Source organism: Artibeus jamaicensis, unplaced genomic scaffold, assembly GCF_021234435.1.
Source record: "Artibeus jamaicensis isolate MK-2021 breed Jamaican fruit bat unplaced genomic scaffold, CSHL_Jam_final contig_700, whole genome shotgun sequence".
NCBI lineage: Eukaryota > Metazoa > Chordata > Mammalia > Chiroptera > Phyllostomidae > Artibeus > Artibeus jamaicensis.
In genome coordinates, this window is record NW_026521930.1 from 2,585,804 (window position 1) to 2,601,128 (window position 15,325).

Sequence of the window (15,325 nt, forward strand, 5' to 3'; positions counted from 1 at the left end):
GCTCCTTAAAATGTTTTAAAAACACGGATCCCAACTTTGAAAGGTTTTTATTAACAGAGAGGAAAGTTCATGGCACATTATCTTCTAACAAGGAAATGTACATTGGAAACAAAAGCAACAAAGCAAGCAAACCACAATGGACCTATTTCTGAAAAGAGAGACACCTCCTTACAAAGAGGCTCAGGCAGGTCCTTCCACAGGTGTTCCAGAAGAGATGTTGTTATCGTGGAAGAAGGCAGCTCCATGCATCTTATTCCCACCAAAGAGCAGTAATAAGATGTTCCAGATGTCATGGTGTGAGACAGTGATATTGGTGATTCCACCCCTGTGAAGGCCTAAGCTAATGTGTTTGTGCCTTGGCTTCTAATAAAAAACTTTAAAAAGTAAAAAAAAAAAAAAAAAAAAAAAACAGTTGAGAAAAAGGTTGACTGATGAACTGTTTTAGAATGTTAAGCTTCTCCCCCAAAACAGAAAATAGCTTCTAGAATAAGGATATAAAGAAGTGACCCAGTCCTGCAAATGCCATTGGTAGTAAGTGCCCTACACAAGTGTACTATATTTTATCTTTCATACTGCATTTTTACTCTACCTTTTCCTCTGTGTAGATATTTTCAAACCCACAAATACTTACTTTTGTGTTACAATTTCCTACAGTATTAATACAGTAACATGCTGAACAGGTTTGTAGCCTAGGAGCAATAGGCTGCTCCCTACAAGCTAGGTGTGCAGGAGGCTATGCCATCCCACTTTATCTAAGTGTGCTCCATGATGTTCGCATGATGAAAAGTTCTCAGAATATATCCTGCCATTTAGCAACACGTGACAGTACTTAGGTCCTTTGCCCATTTTTCAGTCAGGTTACTTGGGTTGTTTTCTTTGCTTGCTATTGCTTTGTATGAGTTCCTTATATATTTTTAATATTAGCCCCTTATCAGAGATGTCTACAAATATTTTCTCCCATTCTACAAGCTTCCTTTTCATTTTGTTGACTGTCTCCTTAGCTGTGCTAAAGCATTTTAGTTTGATGTGGTTTCACCTGTTTATTTATTCATTTGGTTGCTAGTGCTTTTGGTGTCGTATCCATTAAATTATTGCTAACGCCAATTTCAAAAAGCTTTTTCCCTGTTTTCTTCCAGAAGTTTTTTGGTTTCAGGTGTTACATTTTACTCTTTAATCCATTGAGTTCATTTTTGTGAGTGGTATAATGCAGGAGCTCACTTACATTCTTTTGCTTGAGGATATCCATTTTTCTCAGCAGCACTTTAAAGAATCTATCCTTCCCTACTGAGTTCTTGGTGCCCTCGTCAAAGGTTAGTTGACCATATAGGTGTGGGTTTATTTCTGGGCTCTCTATTCTGTCCCACTGATCTATGTGTATATTTTTATGCCAATACTATACTGTTTTGATTACTACACCTTCATAATATAGTTTGAAATGAGAAAGTGATGCCTTGTTCTTCTTACCCAGGACTGCTTTGGCTACTCAGTGTCTTTTGTGTTTCCATATGAATTTTAAGATCATTTTTCAATTTATGTGAAAAATGCCACTGGAGTTCAACATAAGGACTGTATCAAACCACAGATTACTTTGAGCAGTACGGACATTTTAACAATACTAATTCTTCTAATCCAGGAATATGGGAGATCCAGAAAAGATTACTTTTTTAAAAGATTTTATTTATTTATCTTTAGAGGGGAAGAGAAGGAGAGAGGGAGAGAAATATCAATGTATGGTTGCCTCTTGTGCGTCCCCTGCTAGGAACTGGCCTGTAAAGCCAGGCATGTGCCCTGCCTGGGAATAGAACTGCAATCCTTTGATTCGCAGGCCCATGCTCAATACCAGCCAGAGCCAGGAAAGATTACTTTTAAGTGACATATTATAATTCCAGAATGTAATATACAAATCAGGGTGGCTCCCTGCTACAAAGATTTCCCCACTGGCCTGTCCAACTCCACCTTATTTTAAAGAAACATCACCATCTCCAACTCCCCCAATATGTGGTCCAAACATCTAATCCCCCTCATCATTGTCATGGTCGAAGGCTCAGCCCTTTTACGCTGAACTGTTTTGGAGTGTTTGTTCATCTTTACCAGAGATGTGGAATTCTTACCTAAGGAAAATCCCCCCATTATTCAGAATACTGGCCCAGGTACTCATTCAAAAGACATTTACAGTATATTAGCCAAAGAAACCTGGTTTTTACTGAGATGTGTTATCTTCGATCGGTTTTTTTAAATTCATCGATAAAGGGGAGAGCAATATACTGAATTTGCACCTACAGACAAAAAAAATAAAGCAGTGGACAAAGTTACCCAATAATCAAAATAATGCTTGGTACATAATTTTTTTTTAATTTTTTATTATTTATTTATCTTTAGAAGGGAAGGGGGGGAAGGAGAGAGGGAGAGAAACATCAATGTAGGGTTGCCTTTTGTGCGTCCCCTGCTGGGAACTGGCCTGCAGGGAACCGGCCTGCAACCCAGGCATGTGCCCTGACTGGGAATCGAACTGCGATCGTGTGGTTCGCAGGCCCGCGCTCAATCCACTGAGCTACACCAGCCAGGGCTATGGTACATAATTTTAAATCAGACATTTTACTCACACACCTAAACATTTTGTGTATGAGCTTTTTATTCTGCTTTGTCAGAGCCTTCTTTGTGTCCAGTATTCTGTGCTTGGCAACACTCCACTCGAATGCTTCCTGTCTGTAACTGGAAAAACAATACAAGCAGGAAGGCACTTCCGCTTGCCATTTCACCCTGGGGTTTGTTTTTTCCTATGCAAGTCACTGCAGTTTCACTAGTCATTCAACCAAGGCTTATGTCAAGTAATTTTCATGTATTTATCACTTTTTGGTAAAGCATAAGATTTATCCCTCATAATTAATTCCCAAAGCCTAAGCAGCAGTGCTGTGCTGGCTTGATATGTTCATCCTCCCCTGCATTAGTTGTAGTAATGTCCAACCTTGCAGTCATGATTAACAGGATGTACGTCTCGGCCCACTCATCTGGCCAAGAGAAAACACAAACATTCCCAATCTGAAGCAGTGAATCAGAAAATGCTTAAACTAGGAGACAGGGTCAAAGGAAAATTTTGAACTGGCTGGCCTGACAATTTCCATATCTAACTTCTAGACTAATTTCTAGAGGAGTTTCTGCCACCACTACACTAAAATGCAAACACCATTATTGTGGACCACCATTTTGCTGCTCAGGGTACTGACTGTGCATTTAGGGCACACACATTTTCATAAAGTATGGATTCTGGGGGCTAAGGAAATAAATGCTCAAGTCCACACCTTCTGCATGCTGTGATCTTCCTGGCAGAGCATCAATGACCTCCTCCTCACTATCCAGAGAGTTTCAAGGGCACAGAAGCCAAGTCTACCTTAGCCATCACTGCTCCCCCAGCACCTTAGCTTAGCAACTGCCTTGCCGCACCATAGGTGCTTAACAAATATACCTCCAGTGAATAAATAAAAAAGTAAATGGCTGTCACAATGATAGAGAAGGGTTTGGAAAAATATTCTAGACTTCAAAACATGTAGCAAGAAAAAGGTTCTAGAACACTGGGCAGGAAAGCAGTCATTTATATGCAGAATTGTGTTTCACAGTAGAATCTACAATGACTAAAATTAAAATGTGACATTCCCTTCCAAAATTAATCTGTTTTAATCCAAAACACACAAAAAGTAAACCATATTACCAGGCCTGCAGGTCAAATCCAGCTCACCACCCATTTTTGTATGGCTGACAGTGAAGAGTAGTTTTTATTTTTAAATGGTTGAAAAAAATCAAGAGGACTAAATATTTTGACACAGAAAATTATGGTGTATGAAATTCAAACTTCAGTGTGCACAAATAAAGTTTTATTGGAGCACAGACAGGATGACTGGTTAATGTACCATCTATGGCTACTTTCACACAACAACCTTAGAGGTGAATTGCCATGACAGACCATATGGCATGCAGAGCTCAAAAGATTTACAATCTGGCCATTTACAAAAGGCTGCCCTTCCTAGGTCTGCACCAATGATTTTTGTGGGTATGGTGCAAACCATGCCTGTAGGCCTGGTATGCAAGGCTGCTGTGGAAGTGTATTTATTTTCTCTAGCTAGAGAAATGCTTTCTCTAGCATTCTGCCTCACATGCAAGAAGCTGCTGCCAAAATTAACGGGGGTAGCTGACTCCGATAACAGAGTCCAAATGTGCAGGCAGAGCCCGGCGCTGGTGATGCTGGTGAAAGAAATCAGAAATTATGTCTCTCCTCTACTTACCCACTTTTACCTCTCCACTTACACCTAACCATGTGCCTCCCAAATGCTAACACATTAGAACAATTGTTTTCTGTCTCATCCCTACTTACAAACAGATTTCAGGACAAGATCTAATAAATACGGCTGTCTATTTCAGGTGTTAGCAGATCTTTTCTGGAAAGACCAAATCATAAACACCACAGGCTTACTGCCCAGGTGGTCTCCGCCATACCACTCAGCTCTGCTGGTACAGAATGAGTGACCACAGACAACAAATAAATGAACCTACTGTGCTCCAAAAACTTTATTTATGAGCACTGAAATTTGAATTCACACAATTGTCATATGTCACAAAATACTCTTCTTTTGATTTTTTCCCAGCCATTTAAAAATGCAAAAACCATCGGAGCCACTGCAGCCAGATTTGGCCCATTGGCCAGAGTGTGTCAACCCCTGACCTAGGTACAGGTGGAGTACCGTCTCCCATGAAATCCCAATCCTTTTTAATCACTTCTAAATTCTTAGGATATTGAAAGGGGATTTCTGTGCTGTCCCAACCTGTGTTTCAGAAGTTGAGAGGAGCTGGCTTTTTAAGACCCCACCAAACTGCTCCTTTTCAATCCTCACAGCTGTTCTCCACCCAGGAAGGCAAACATGGGGCCAATACTAACGTCAAACATACATCGATGGCTCCCCATCACCCCCAAGATCCCAGCACTGTGTGTCAGGGGTTACAAGTGCACAGATCATAGTTCTGTTGGTTTTTTTACTTACATATTCACTTTGCTACACCAGTTTAAACAAAAAAAGAAGTGGAACATGGAGAGGTTTAAAAAACTGATTTTAAATTCTGGTTACCTCAAAATATCTAGGTACATCCTGATGAGTAAGTTAAACTCTGACCAATCTACTAAGGAACCTCAGTGTGTCCATAGGGCAACAATACCACATGGTCACTGCCCACAGAGGAATTTGTCAGACTGGTAAGAACAAATACTACCCTTGATCTTAGCCAAAAGGCTGAGAAAAGATACAAATTTGTATGCACAGTGAAATGACAGTGGCCAGAGCTACATCTAAGTGGTGCATTTTACTGTGCTGGGAGCCAGACATCATGCAGCACTGTCATCTCCTGTCACGGGCACTTATAAAACCCACCAGAGTCTTGGTGCCCAGTGCGGAGGCACATGTTTGATTTCATAGAGAACCAGGGTAAATTTTTCCTGTTTTAGCTCATTAGATTAGCCGTCTTACATTTCTGGGAAGGAATCTGAAATCCACATAATTGGATTTTAAGAATAAAGGATCCTGTGACACTTTATAAATATACTATTTGTTACTCATTTCACAAAGAAGTATTAAAAGTCATAAAAGAATTTACATTACTCTAATGAGATAGTATGGGAAAAGAAAAAAAATCTCCTCATGCATAAGACTGAAAACATAGGGTATTTATCAGAGGAGAAAATGGTCTAATAGAAAGTATTGTGGTAATAATATGGACAAAAAATATCTAAAGTTCTATACTCTGAACAATTTCCCCCAGTGATGGAATTTTGCCCACATATTTACAGCTAATAATTTTTTTACTTTAAATAATAACAAAACTGTTATCAATCTTAACTGAGTCTCCATAATATTATTTGATTCCAATCAACGACAAATATGAATGTTACATTTAAGAGTAAATGGACCTGAGCTGATCATTTTCCCATATGTGTAAGCCCATCCCTGCGGCCTTCTGATTGGTAGGTCGGCTGGCTTTCCCCCAGCACATGAAATAGAATCTGTTTGCTAGCCCTGCAGAAACCACATGCTAAGTCTCAAAGCTCCACCAGGGATTCCTGCATATGGCAAAGTCAGAAAGGGACTTCGAGGCCACCAGTGCACTGTGTAACTCCCCTCAATGGTCACTCAAGGACTTCCATGTCCCTCCCTCCCCAGCCTGCATGTTCAGTGTTTGCTTAGACCTGGAGACAGCTGAATTTGAGATTTCAAAATTTATTTAAGCAGGCAAATTTATGTGAGAATTATTTGCGAAATGTCACAATGAGGACAGTGCACGTGGAGCTGAGACCCAGGAGAGCATGGCGGGTGGGAGGTCAGTTTGCTGCCCTGACAGTCAGTGCAAGAGGCCAGGAGGCGCAAAACCCACAGAAAATCTACTGTGAAGTGCGAAGGCCAAGGTCACACAGTGTGGGGGTTCATCTCCGACTCAGTGCTGTGGCCACTGGCAGGGAAGCACTTTGCAGCTCAAGACAGGTTGTGCAGGCTCTTCCAAATGCTTCTTCCTAAGTCAGCACATTTGGACTTTAAAAAGCACGTTCCCATAGAAAGCAGACTATAAATGATCATTAAGTTCTCAGCCCGGCTTATAAGGACCCATTTCACTTACAGCTTATCTAAAAGACAGCCCCAGCAGGAGTCACTCCAAACCCAGGGAACAGTAGTAAACAACAAAAAAATGTAGGAGACACTACTGTTTCTCAACCACAATGTAGGGGACTACATATGACAGTCCTGGGGGGCTTTTAGAATAACACAGACGATTTCATTCATATGAAATGGCCAGAAAAAGCAAGTCTATAAAGTCAGAAATCAGACTTGTGGCTAGCAGAGTGTAAGGATGGGAATGAGAATTAACCACATATGTTATTGGAGCAATGAAACAATTCTAAAATTCTAAAAGTGAGCAGGGCAGGCAGCTCACTTAAAACAAAGGGCTGGTTGTGGGTTGCAGTGTGGGTTGGAGGCCACCAAGGAGGATCATAGGCGCACTATACATAGAAACTTAGAAACCAAGTATGTGGTGAGTTGGCAAAACCCTTCATCAATGGATCAACATCTTAAGTGGCTGTGCTGTGCTCATACTGCTGGTGATGAGGCTGTAAAAAGGCCAGTGCTGGTGGCTCTCAGGTGCAATGTTCATTCACAGAGGGGCCAAAGAACCGCTAGATAGAAACCAGCTTAGGATGGACCTGCTACAATATATTTAGATCTTCGTCCATTTAGCCAGTACTCATGGAGCCGTCACTGAATCTCAAGAACTGAGGAAGAAGAAAAGGAGAGAAATGAGCCACAGTCCCACCCTTGGGGAGCTGATGGGAAAGGCAGGAATATAAACAATCACTTTTTCAGAATTCTGGGAGCACAAGCCAGGAAGAGCTTCACAGGGAAGCAGTCCAAGTAGATCTTAGATAAGACAGACACACACAAAGAGCACAGAAGAGGGGATCTGGGAGAAGGCCCTGCACTGGAGCAGTGAATAGGAAGTATGGGACCTGGCTGAGAAGAAAGGCTTTGTGTGCTACGCACTAGGAGGCAACAGGGGAGCCATTGATGGTCTCTTGACAATGGAATGGCAAATCTAAAACTCAGATTGAAGCTTCAGAATGACAGTTCTGGCAGCAGAGTACAGGATAGAGATGGGGAGAACACCTGAGGGCCTCTGCAGTTACCCAGGGGACAGGTAAAAATTCAGACTCATAACCCAAACTGTCCCATCCTGGTCAATAATGACACGCTGCTGTTTTAACAGAAAGAGTGTGGCAGAATCATTGGCTATAAACTATCAACTTAAAAAACACTTTGTAAAGTTAAAAAAACTCTAAAATAAGAAGCTCTCTCTGGTCAAAAGATAAATCATAAAAAGTGGAATTCATGAATCATAACAGACTTAATAACCTAATTTCCAACACTACACTGGAAAGAAATTTAAGTACTACTTTGCATTTGTATATTCTTTTCTTTTATGAAAGTACTTTCACATATTTTATTTTACTACATGTACTCTTATGGGGCAATTCTTTTTTCCCCCAGATTTTTATTTATTTTTTTATAATATATTTTATTGATTATGCCATTATAGTTGTCCCATTTCCCCCCTTCACTCCCCTCCACCCTGCACAGCCCCTCCCACCCACAGTCCCCCCCCTTTAGTTCATTTCCACGTGTCTTAAGTTCTTTAGCTTCTACATTTCCCACACTACTCTTGCCCTCCACCCCGTCTATTTCCTCTCCACTGTCTATGCTACTTAGTCTCTGTACCTTCCCCCCCTGCTTCTCCCATTCCCCTGTTGTTAACCTTCCGTGTGATCTCTATTTCTGTGGCTCCGCTCTTGATCTAGCTGTCCTCTTCGTTTGCTTTTGTTTTAGGTGTGGTTGTTAATAACTGAGTTTGCTGTCCTTTCATTGTTCATCTTTTTTATCTTCTTTTTCTTAGATAAGTCCCTTTAACATTTCATATAATAAGAGCTTGGTGATGATGAACTCCTTGAACTTGACCTTATCTGAGAAGCACTTTATCTGCCCTTCCATTCTAAACGAAAGCTTTGCTGGATAGAGCAACCATGGATGTAGGTCTTTGGATTTCATGACTTGGAATACTTCTTTCCAGCCCCTTCTTGCCTGTAAGGTCTCTTTTGAGAAATCAGCTGACAGTCTGATGGGAAGTTCTTTATAGGTTACTGTCTCCTTTTCTCATTGCTTCTAGGATTCTCTCCTTCATTTTTATCTTGGCTAACATAATTATGATGTGCCTTGGTGTGTTCCTCCTTGGGTCCAACTTCTTTGGGACTCTCTGAGCTTCCTGGACTTCCTGGAAGTGTATTTCCTTTGCCAGATTAGGGAAGTTCTTGTTTATTATTTCCAAATACATTTTTCACTTGTTGCTCTTCCTCTTTCTCTTCTGGTACCCCTATAATTTGGATGTTGGAATGTTTAAAGATGTCCTGAAGGTTCCTAAGCCTCTCCTCATTTTTTTTTGAATTCTTGTTTCTTCATTCTTTTGTGTTTGGTCGTTTTTTTCTTCCTTCTGGTCCACTCCATTGATTTGAGTCCCAGTTTTCTTCCCATCACTACTGGTTCCCTGTACATTTCTTTCATTTCACTTAGTGTAGCCTTCATTTTTTTCATCTAATTTGTGACCAAAATCAACCAGTTCTGTGAGCATCCTAATCACCAGTGCTTTGAACTGTGTATCTGATAGGTTGGCTATCTCTTGGTCGCTTAAAAGTACTGGCCCTGGAGCTTTGATCTGTTCTTCTGTTTGAGCCATAATTTTTGGTCAGGTTGCACCTGTTATTCATGAGGGGTGGAGCCTTAGGTGTTCACCAGGGCAGGGTGATCCAGTCGCTGGGCTGTGATGCTGTATGTGGGGACAGAGTCAGAGAGGGAGCAATGGCGCTTGCTCCTGTCTCTTTCTCTCTCTCTTCTCTCTCTCTCTCTCTCTCTCTCTCTCAGATTCTAGTCCCATTTGCCACTTCCCACAAGCAAATTGGGCCCTACTGGTGCTGGTTCCTTGGTAGGTGGGCTCTCTAGGACCCTGTGGGTCTCTCCAACAAACTCTCCCATGAGGCTGGGAGTCTCTCCTGGCACCTTTTCTACCAGTGCTTTTAGGCTTTATTTCCCATCCCTAGGACTCTGGGTTGTGTGGTCTGTCTCACTGCTCATTTTTGCCTGGTTTATCTGCATGCAAATGTGTGACCAAGATCAGCCAACCGCCTTGCACGCTCTGCTCATTTCCTCCCCAAACCTGGGGTCTGCTAGCCCCGTGCTGCCTGTGCGCCTGTGTTTGGCAGCTACTGCCTTTTTCCACTGCAACCCCTCTCCACCAGCCCCTCTTACTGGTCTGGTTGAATAGTTGTCGGACTTCTGTACAGCTCAATTTCCTATCTGTTCTGGTTGTGTTTTTGTTTCTAAATCTTTGTTTTCCTTAATTTTGGTTGTGTGAGGAGGCACAGTGTTTCCACCTATGCCTCCATCTTGGCCGGAAGTCTGTGGGGCAATTCTTATTATCCCTGTTTCATGGGTGTGGAAACTGAGGTAGGCACTCATTAAATGAATAACACACAAAATCTTTGGACCCTCAGAATGAGAGTGATTTTAAGATCAGTGACCATGGTTGAGTCTCTCTTAATTTTCACACCAGACACTGGCCCTAACTCCACCACAAACTAATTGCATATGATCTAAAAATAATGATCCTTGACCTTTCTGCACCTCACTTTATATTTGCATCAACAATCTCATGCAACTTTTAAAAGACCACAATAAAAAAACAAATGAGAATATATTGAAACCCTCAAAGCTGTGCTTGCAAATGTAGGACTGTATCTCTATAAATAACCTAAGAAATATTACCAATATTCAAAAGCATATACTTCTAATAAATATTACCAATTCTTAAAAAGCATAGAATGCTGAGAAATTGGGAAGTGTGGACCCTTGGTTTCTATAAGGATACACATCACAGATGTAGTGTAGAAAGTTCCATAATTAGTGTGGTGCACAAAATGAAGGGAAAAAATATTCACGTGGGAAACTGGGGTAAGGCTGTTAAGAGATGATGGGTAAATTCTGGGTCAAGAACACCGTAAGTCTTCACTTGCCCTTTGCTGAAGGTTAAAGAAAGGGGTGTTCCAACACCACAGCTCGATGGATGAAAGGACACTGCAGATGATTCAAAACAGAAAATTATCCCTTTTTAAATGAGGCTTTTACTCAAAAGGAATTCAGAATAATGAAATAACTGAATGCAGCTATGCAGTCTGTCCCTGAATTCAACCACAGGCTGCTTTCGTGCAGACTACATGACTAATCTTTTCATTTGGTTAGTCACTGAGAAAATATCTACAGGGTTCCCTTCCATGAACCATCATAAATAAGAGATATGGCCCTGCTCTGACAGAGCTCAAGGACTATTGTGGGAAATGAGGGATTCGTCTCTAGTGCAGTGAGAGCTCCAGCAGGAGGGGCACAGGGCCCTCTGAGGAGCAGGCTGGCAACATCAGCATCATAGCTAACATTTGCTGAGCTCATACCATGTGCTTGGCACTATTCCAGGTGCTTTGCAAAAATAAATTCCTTTAAATTTAACAGTAACTCCACAGGTTATGCATTATTATCTCTATGTTACAGATGAGAAAACTGAGGCACAAAGAGGTTAAGTGACATGCCCAGGGCTGCACAGCTAGGCTCTGAATCTGGGGAATTTTGCTCCAGAGATCCTGTTAACTTCTGTGTTCAGGTCCTTTATGCATATTGACTCATTTAATCCTAAAGATAACTAGGAGATCAATACTACTATTACTATATCCTTTTGAGAGACAAGAAACCTAGGCACAAAGAAGTTAATTAACTTGCCAAAGGTTACAGAGATGATGGGAGGGCATCTAATGCAGATCCAGGATACCAGAAAGGTTTTCTGAAACTGGTGATGGACTTTGAGAGCCAAGAGATGAGTTGAGTTAGAAGTGTGGGTATTGGCTAGCAGAAGGAACATTAAGGCAGTGGGGGCAAAGGTGAGAGACAGAGCATAAGAATGGACACAAAGTAATATGTTTTGGGGAGAATTCTTGCCCCTCACCCCAACTCAGGTGCATGAGGTCTACAGAAGTCTGAGGGCAACGCAGAGGAATTGAGGGCAACCCTGAAGGAATCTGGGCCTTAAAGTACATATTAGGCAGTGGGTCCTCTACCATAGGAAGGGCAAGGAGACTAAGACAAGGTCTCTTGATGCAGTCATACGAGTTCTATTAAGAATTCTACATCTAGCTCTGGCTGTTGTAGCTCAGTGAATTAAGTGTGGCCTGCAAGCCAAAGGGTCAACAGTTCAATTCCCAGTCAGGGCACAAGCCTGGGTTGAGGGTATATCTCTCATACATCAATGTTTCTCTCCCTTTCTCCCTCTCTTCCTCTAAAAATCAACAAAATCTTTTCTTAAAAAAAGAACAAGTAGACTACATCTATAAAAGTCAATAATAACAAATACATAAAAATAAAAACCATGGAGAAAAGGAAAATATTTTTTTCTCCTTCCATTGTGCTCTCTAGGTTTGTTTGTTAAAATAAAGCTATATTTATTCAGTCTAAAAAAAGAAGCAGCAGCCCTGGCTGGTGGGGCTCATGGATTGAGTACCAGCCTGCAAAACAAAGGGTCACTGGTTCGATGCCCAGTCAGGGCACATGCCTGGATTGTGGGCCAGGTCCCCGGTGGGGGGTGAGCAAGAGGCAACCATGTATTGATGTTTTTCTCCCTTTCTTTCTCCCTTCCTTCCCCTCTCTCTAAAAATAAACAAATAAAATGTTTTAAGAAAGAAGTCTGGGGGTAAGGCAACAGAACTGAGATAAACAGATCTGCAAAAAGGAAAGTTTTAATTAATTCTATCTCAAGGAAATTGAAACCAGTGGTGAACTGAACGTGTCAAAGGTAACAACAAAGCCCAGATTCATAAAAGGACAGACTAGAATGACTTGGGTCCTCATACTGGAAGAGAAGAAGTATACTACTCAGTTTCTATACACAGTTCACATTCAATCAAAACTTACCACAAGAAAAAAACAAAATATGATGCCTTGTCAAGACAGAATGCAGTCCGTGGAACTAGATCCAAAGATAGGCAAGATGTTGAAATGATATTGCAGGGACTTTAAAGCAACTATAATAAAATATGTTAAAGGACCTAGTAAAAAATGTGGGCAGAATGCATGAGTAGATGAGGGATTTCATCAGAGTTTTGGGAATTGAAAGAAATTATCCTGACTAAAATACAAAAAGAAAAAACCTGAAACGAAGGTTCCAACATTCATGGGACACTATCAAGCAGTCAATATTATACATGTAAGGTAATCAGAGTGCCAGAAAAGAGAGAGAGAGAGAGAGAACTTGGGCAGGAGAAATATTGAAAAAGCAATGGCTGAGAAGTTTCCAAAGTTAATCAACAATATCAACCCACTAATCCAAGCTGAGAACTCTAAGTAGGACAAACACACAAAAACACACACATCTAAGAGGATACAATATCAAACTGATAAAAACCAAACATGAAAAGAAAATATTGAAAGCAGGCAGGTGAACAGAAAGAGTATTTCACATACAGGGGAGGGGAGAACAATACTTATGATGACTGACTTGTCATCAAAAACACAAGACCAGATGACAATGGAAATGAATCTTTAATGTGCTGGAAAAAAACCCCAGCCAACCCACAATTCTACATCAAATGACATATGCCTCAAAGAGAAAGGGAAAATGAAGACATTTTGGGGGACAAAAAGTTGAAAGGAATATCACCTCCTGAAGATCTCACTGCAACACTGTGGTAGGGAGTGGAAGGGGAATGGGAAAACACAGAGGCACGACACCTACACTGGACCGGTTTGGGGTGGGGAGACCTCTTAGGAAAAGATGGCAAACAGCTTCACTTCCCATGCCAGCTCTGATTAGTCAGGGCTGCCACAGCTTGGTCAAAGAATGGTGAGACTACAACAAAGTTCCTGGGAAAGAACCAGATAGAGAGCTGCAGGAAGATGACCCAAACATTCTAACTGTGGACATTTTTTTCCCCACTAAGTGTCATTCTTGATGTCACACCCTAAATTTCACTGTGCAGGTAGATTGGACAAAATAAAGAGTTTGACTTTTTATCTACTTTCTAGTAAAGTATTAAGGTAGTTTAACATAAAGATGACCAAGTTTCAGCATTCCAATTAACTGCTATGTCTCTGAAGTGTTGGGACACAAAGAAAAAGTCTGGGCTGCAAGTCTGCTATGCAATTTAGAGTTAACTACTTCTCAGCCTTGGCACTGTGTATTGACACTTTGGTCACACAACAAAAAATGTCTGGATATACTGTCAAATCAGATGGTGGTGGTTGGGGGAGGGCTTCAAAACTGCCCCCAGTTCAGAACCATCTGGTTAATGGAAAGGATGTTATGGTTGCCAAAAAGGCACTGAGGCAGTAGGCATTCGTTACTGCAGAGATTTTCAACCTTTTTCATTTCACAGCACACACACACTAATTACTAAAATTCCGTGGCACACACACCAAAAATACATTTGTTTTGTTGCCCCCAAAAAAAAAAACCAGGCATAATTTTAATGCATTCACACCCATGGTTATTGTTGTGTTGGCTGTTGTCATTTTTTTAATTTGGAAATCTAAGGGGCAGTGCAGTGCTTCTGACAAAACAGTCAGGTACTGCATGTCTCAAAAATTCCTGGGGCATGCTTGATTGAAAACCACTGACATAATGTATTCACGTTAATGGACAAGAGATCTGGAACAAGACGGGAGGATCCTCCTCTGACTCTGTAACGACCTGGTAAATGACTCTTTTTTGTTTTATTAGTGCTATTCCTGATGATGCAAATTGAGGGAAGGGGGGTTCTTATATTCTGGAAAATAAAAAACATAGTTTACTTTCTTTCTAAAGGAAGTAAGTCTTTCTTTTGAGTCTTTTTTAAACTTTTTGTTAATTGGTAACAATATTATATTTTTTTGATTTCCAAGAACTCTATCTTTTTCCTAGTAGCCTGCTATTCAAAAATTTTGTTAAGTGAATGTGATAGCCTTCTGAAGATTTTCTTACATTCTACTGTCCTCCCTTTGACAACTAATGAACAAATAAAACTGTGTTTGTGTTAGTCATTCACAGAGCTACTACATAATAAGACTTTTTCTGAATGGCTTTCAGCATCACATTTTTTAATTTCCAATAAATTTTAAAAAATATTTTTCCTACAATTTAAATGAATTTTAATGGGGGGGAAGAAATAAACCCATGTGTCTGGTTAAGCCTCTTAAACTAAACTGTCTCCCATAATGTCTTCAGTTCCTCCCTCACAGAGAATTTTGCTACCATGAAAACTCTCATGAACTTATGGTGGAGACAACAGTGCAACCTTGTGCTGTAATATGTTCTTATGATAGTTGTGTTCCTAAGAACTTACCAAAAATTCCAAATTATAAAATAAATGAATACAATGGCAAGAGGGGGGATAGTCAGAAGGGAGCATTTTAAATAGTTACAGGAATTTCTACTATATTACTGGGCAAACCTAGCATTTTATCACTTCTGGATATAATTCAAACAGGATGCTGGTCTTTTCTTATCATCACAAAGGCTCTTATTAGCAAGAATGTCTCATACATTCACATCCCTTTTACCATACACAATCCTGAAAGCAGAACAGAAAATAACCACAAATATTTGAGTTCAGAAGGTACCCCACCCCAGTCACAGCACCTTCTCCAAAAACTGCACTGCACAAATATTTTTTGTATTC

The 15,325-nt window shown here is 40.7% G+C and overlaps 1 protein-coding gene and 1 pseudogene across 5 annotated transcripts in view; both read right to left on the bottom strand.

Annotated features, from left to right (window-relative positions):
- Positions 1–15,325, bottom strand: part of ARHGAP17 (Rho GTPase activating protein 17) — a 91,898-nt gene that overhangs the window by 60,253 nt on the left and 16,320 nt on the right. The gene's annotated exons all lie outside the window — the stretch shown is intronic.
- LOC119035923 (uncharacterized) lies at positions 5,079–5,288 on the bottom strand (annotated as a pseudogene).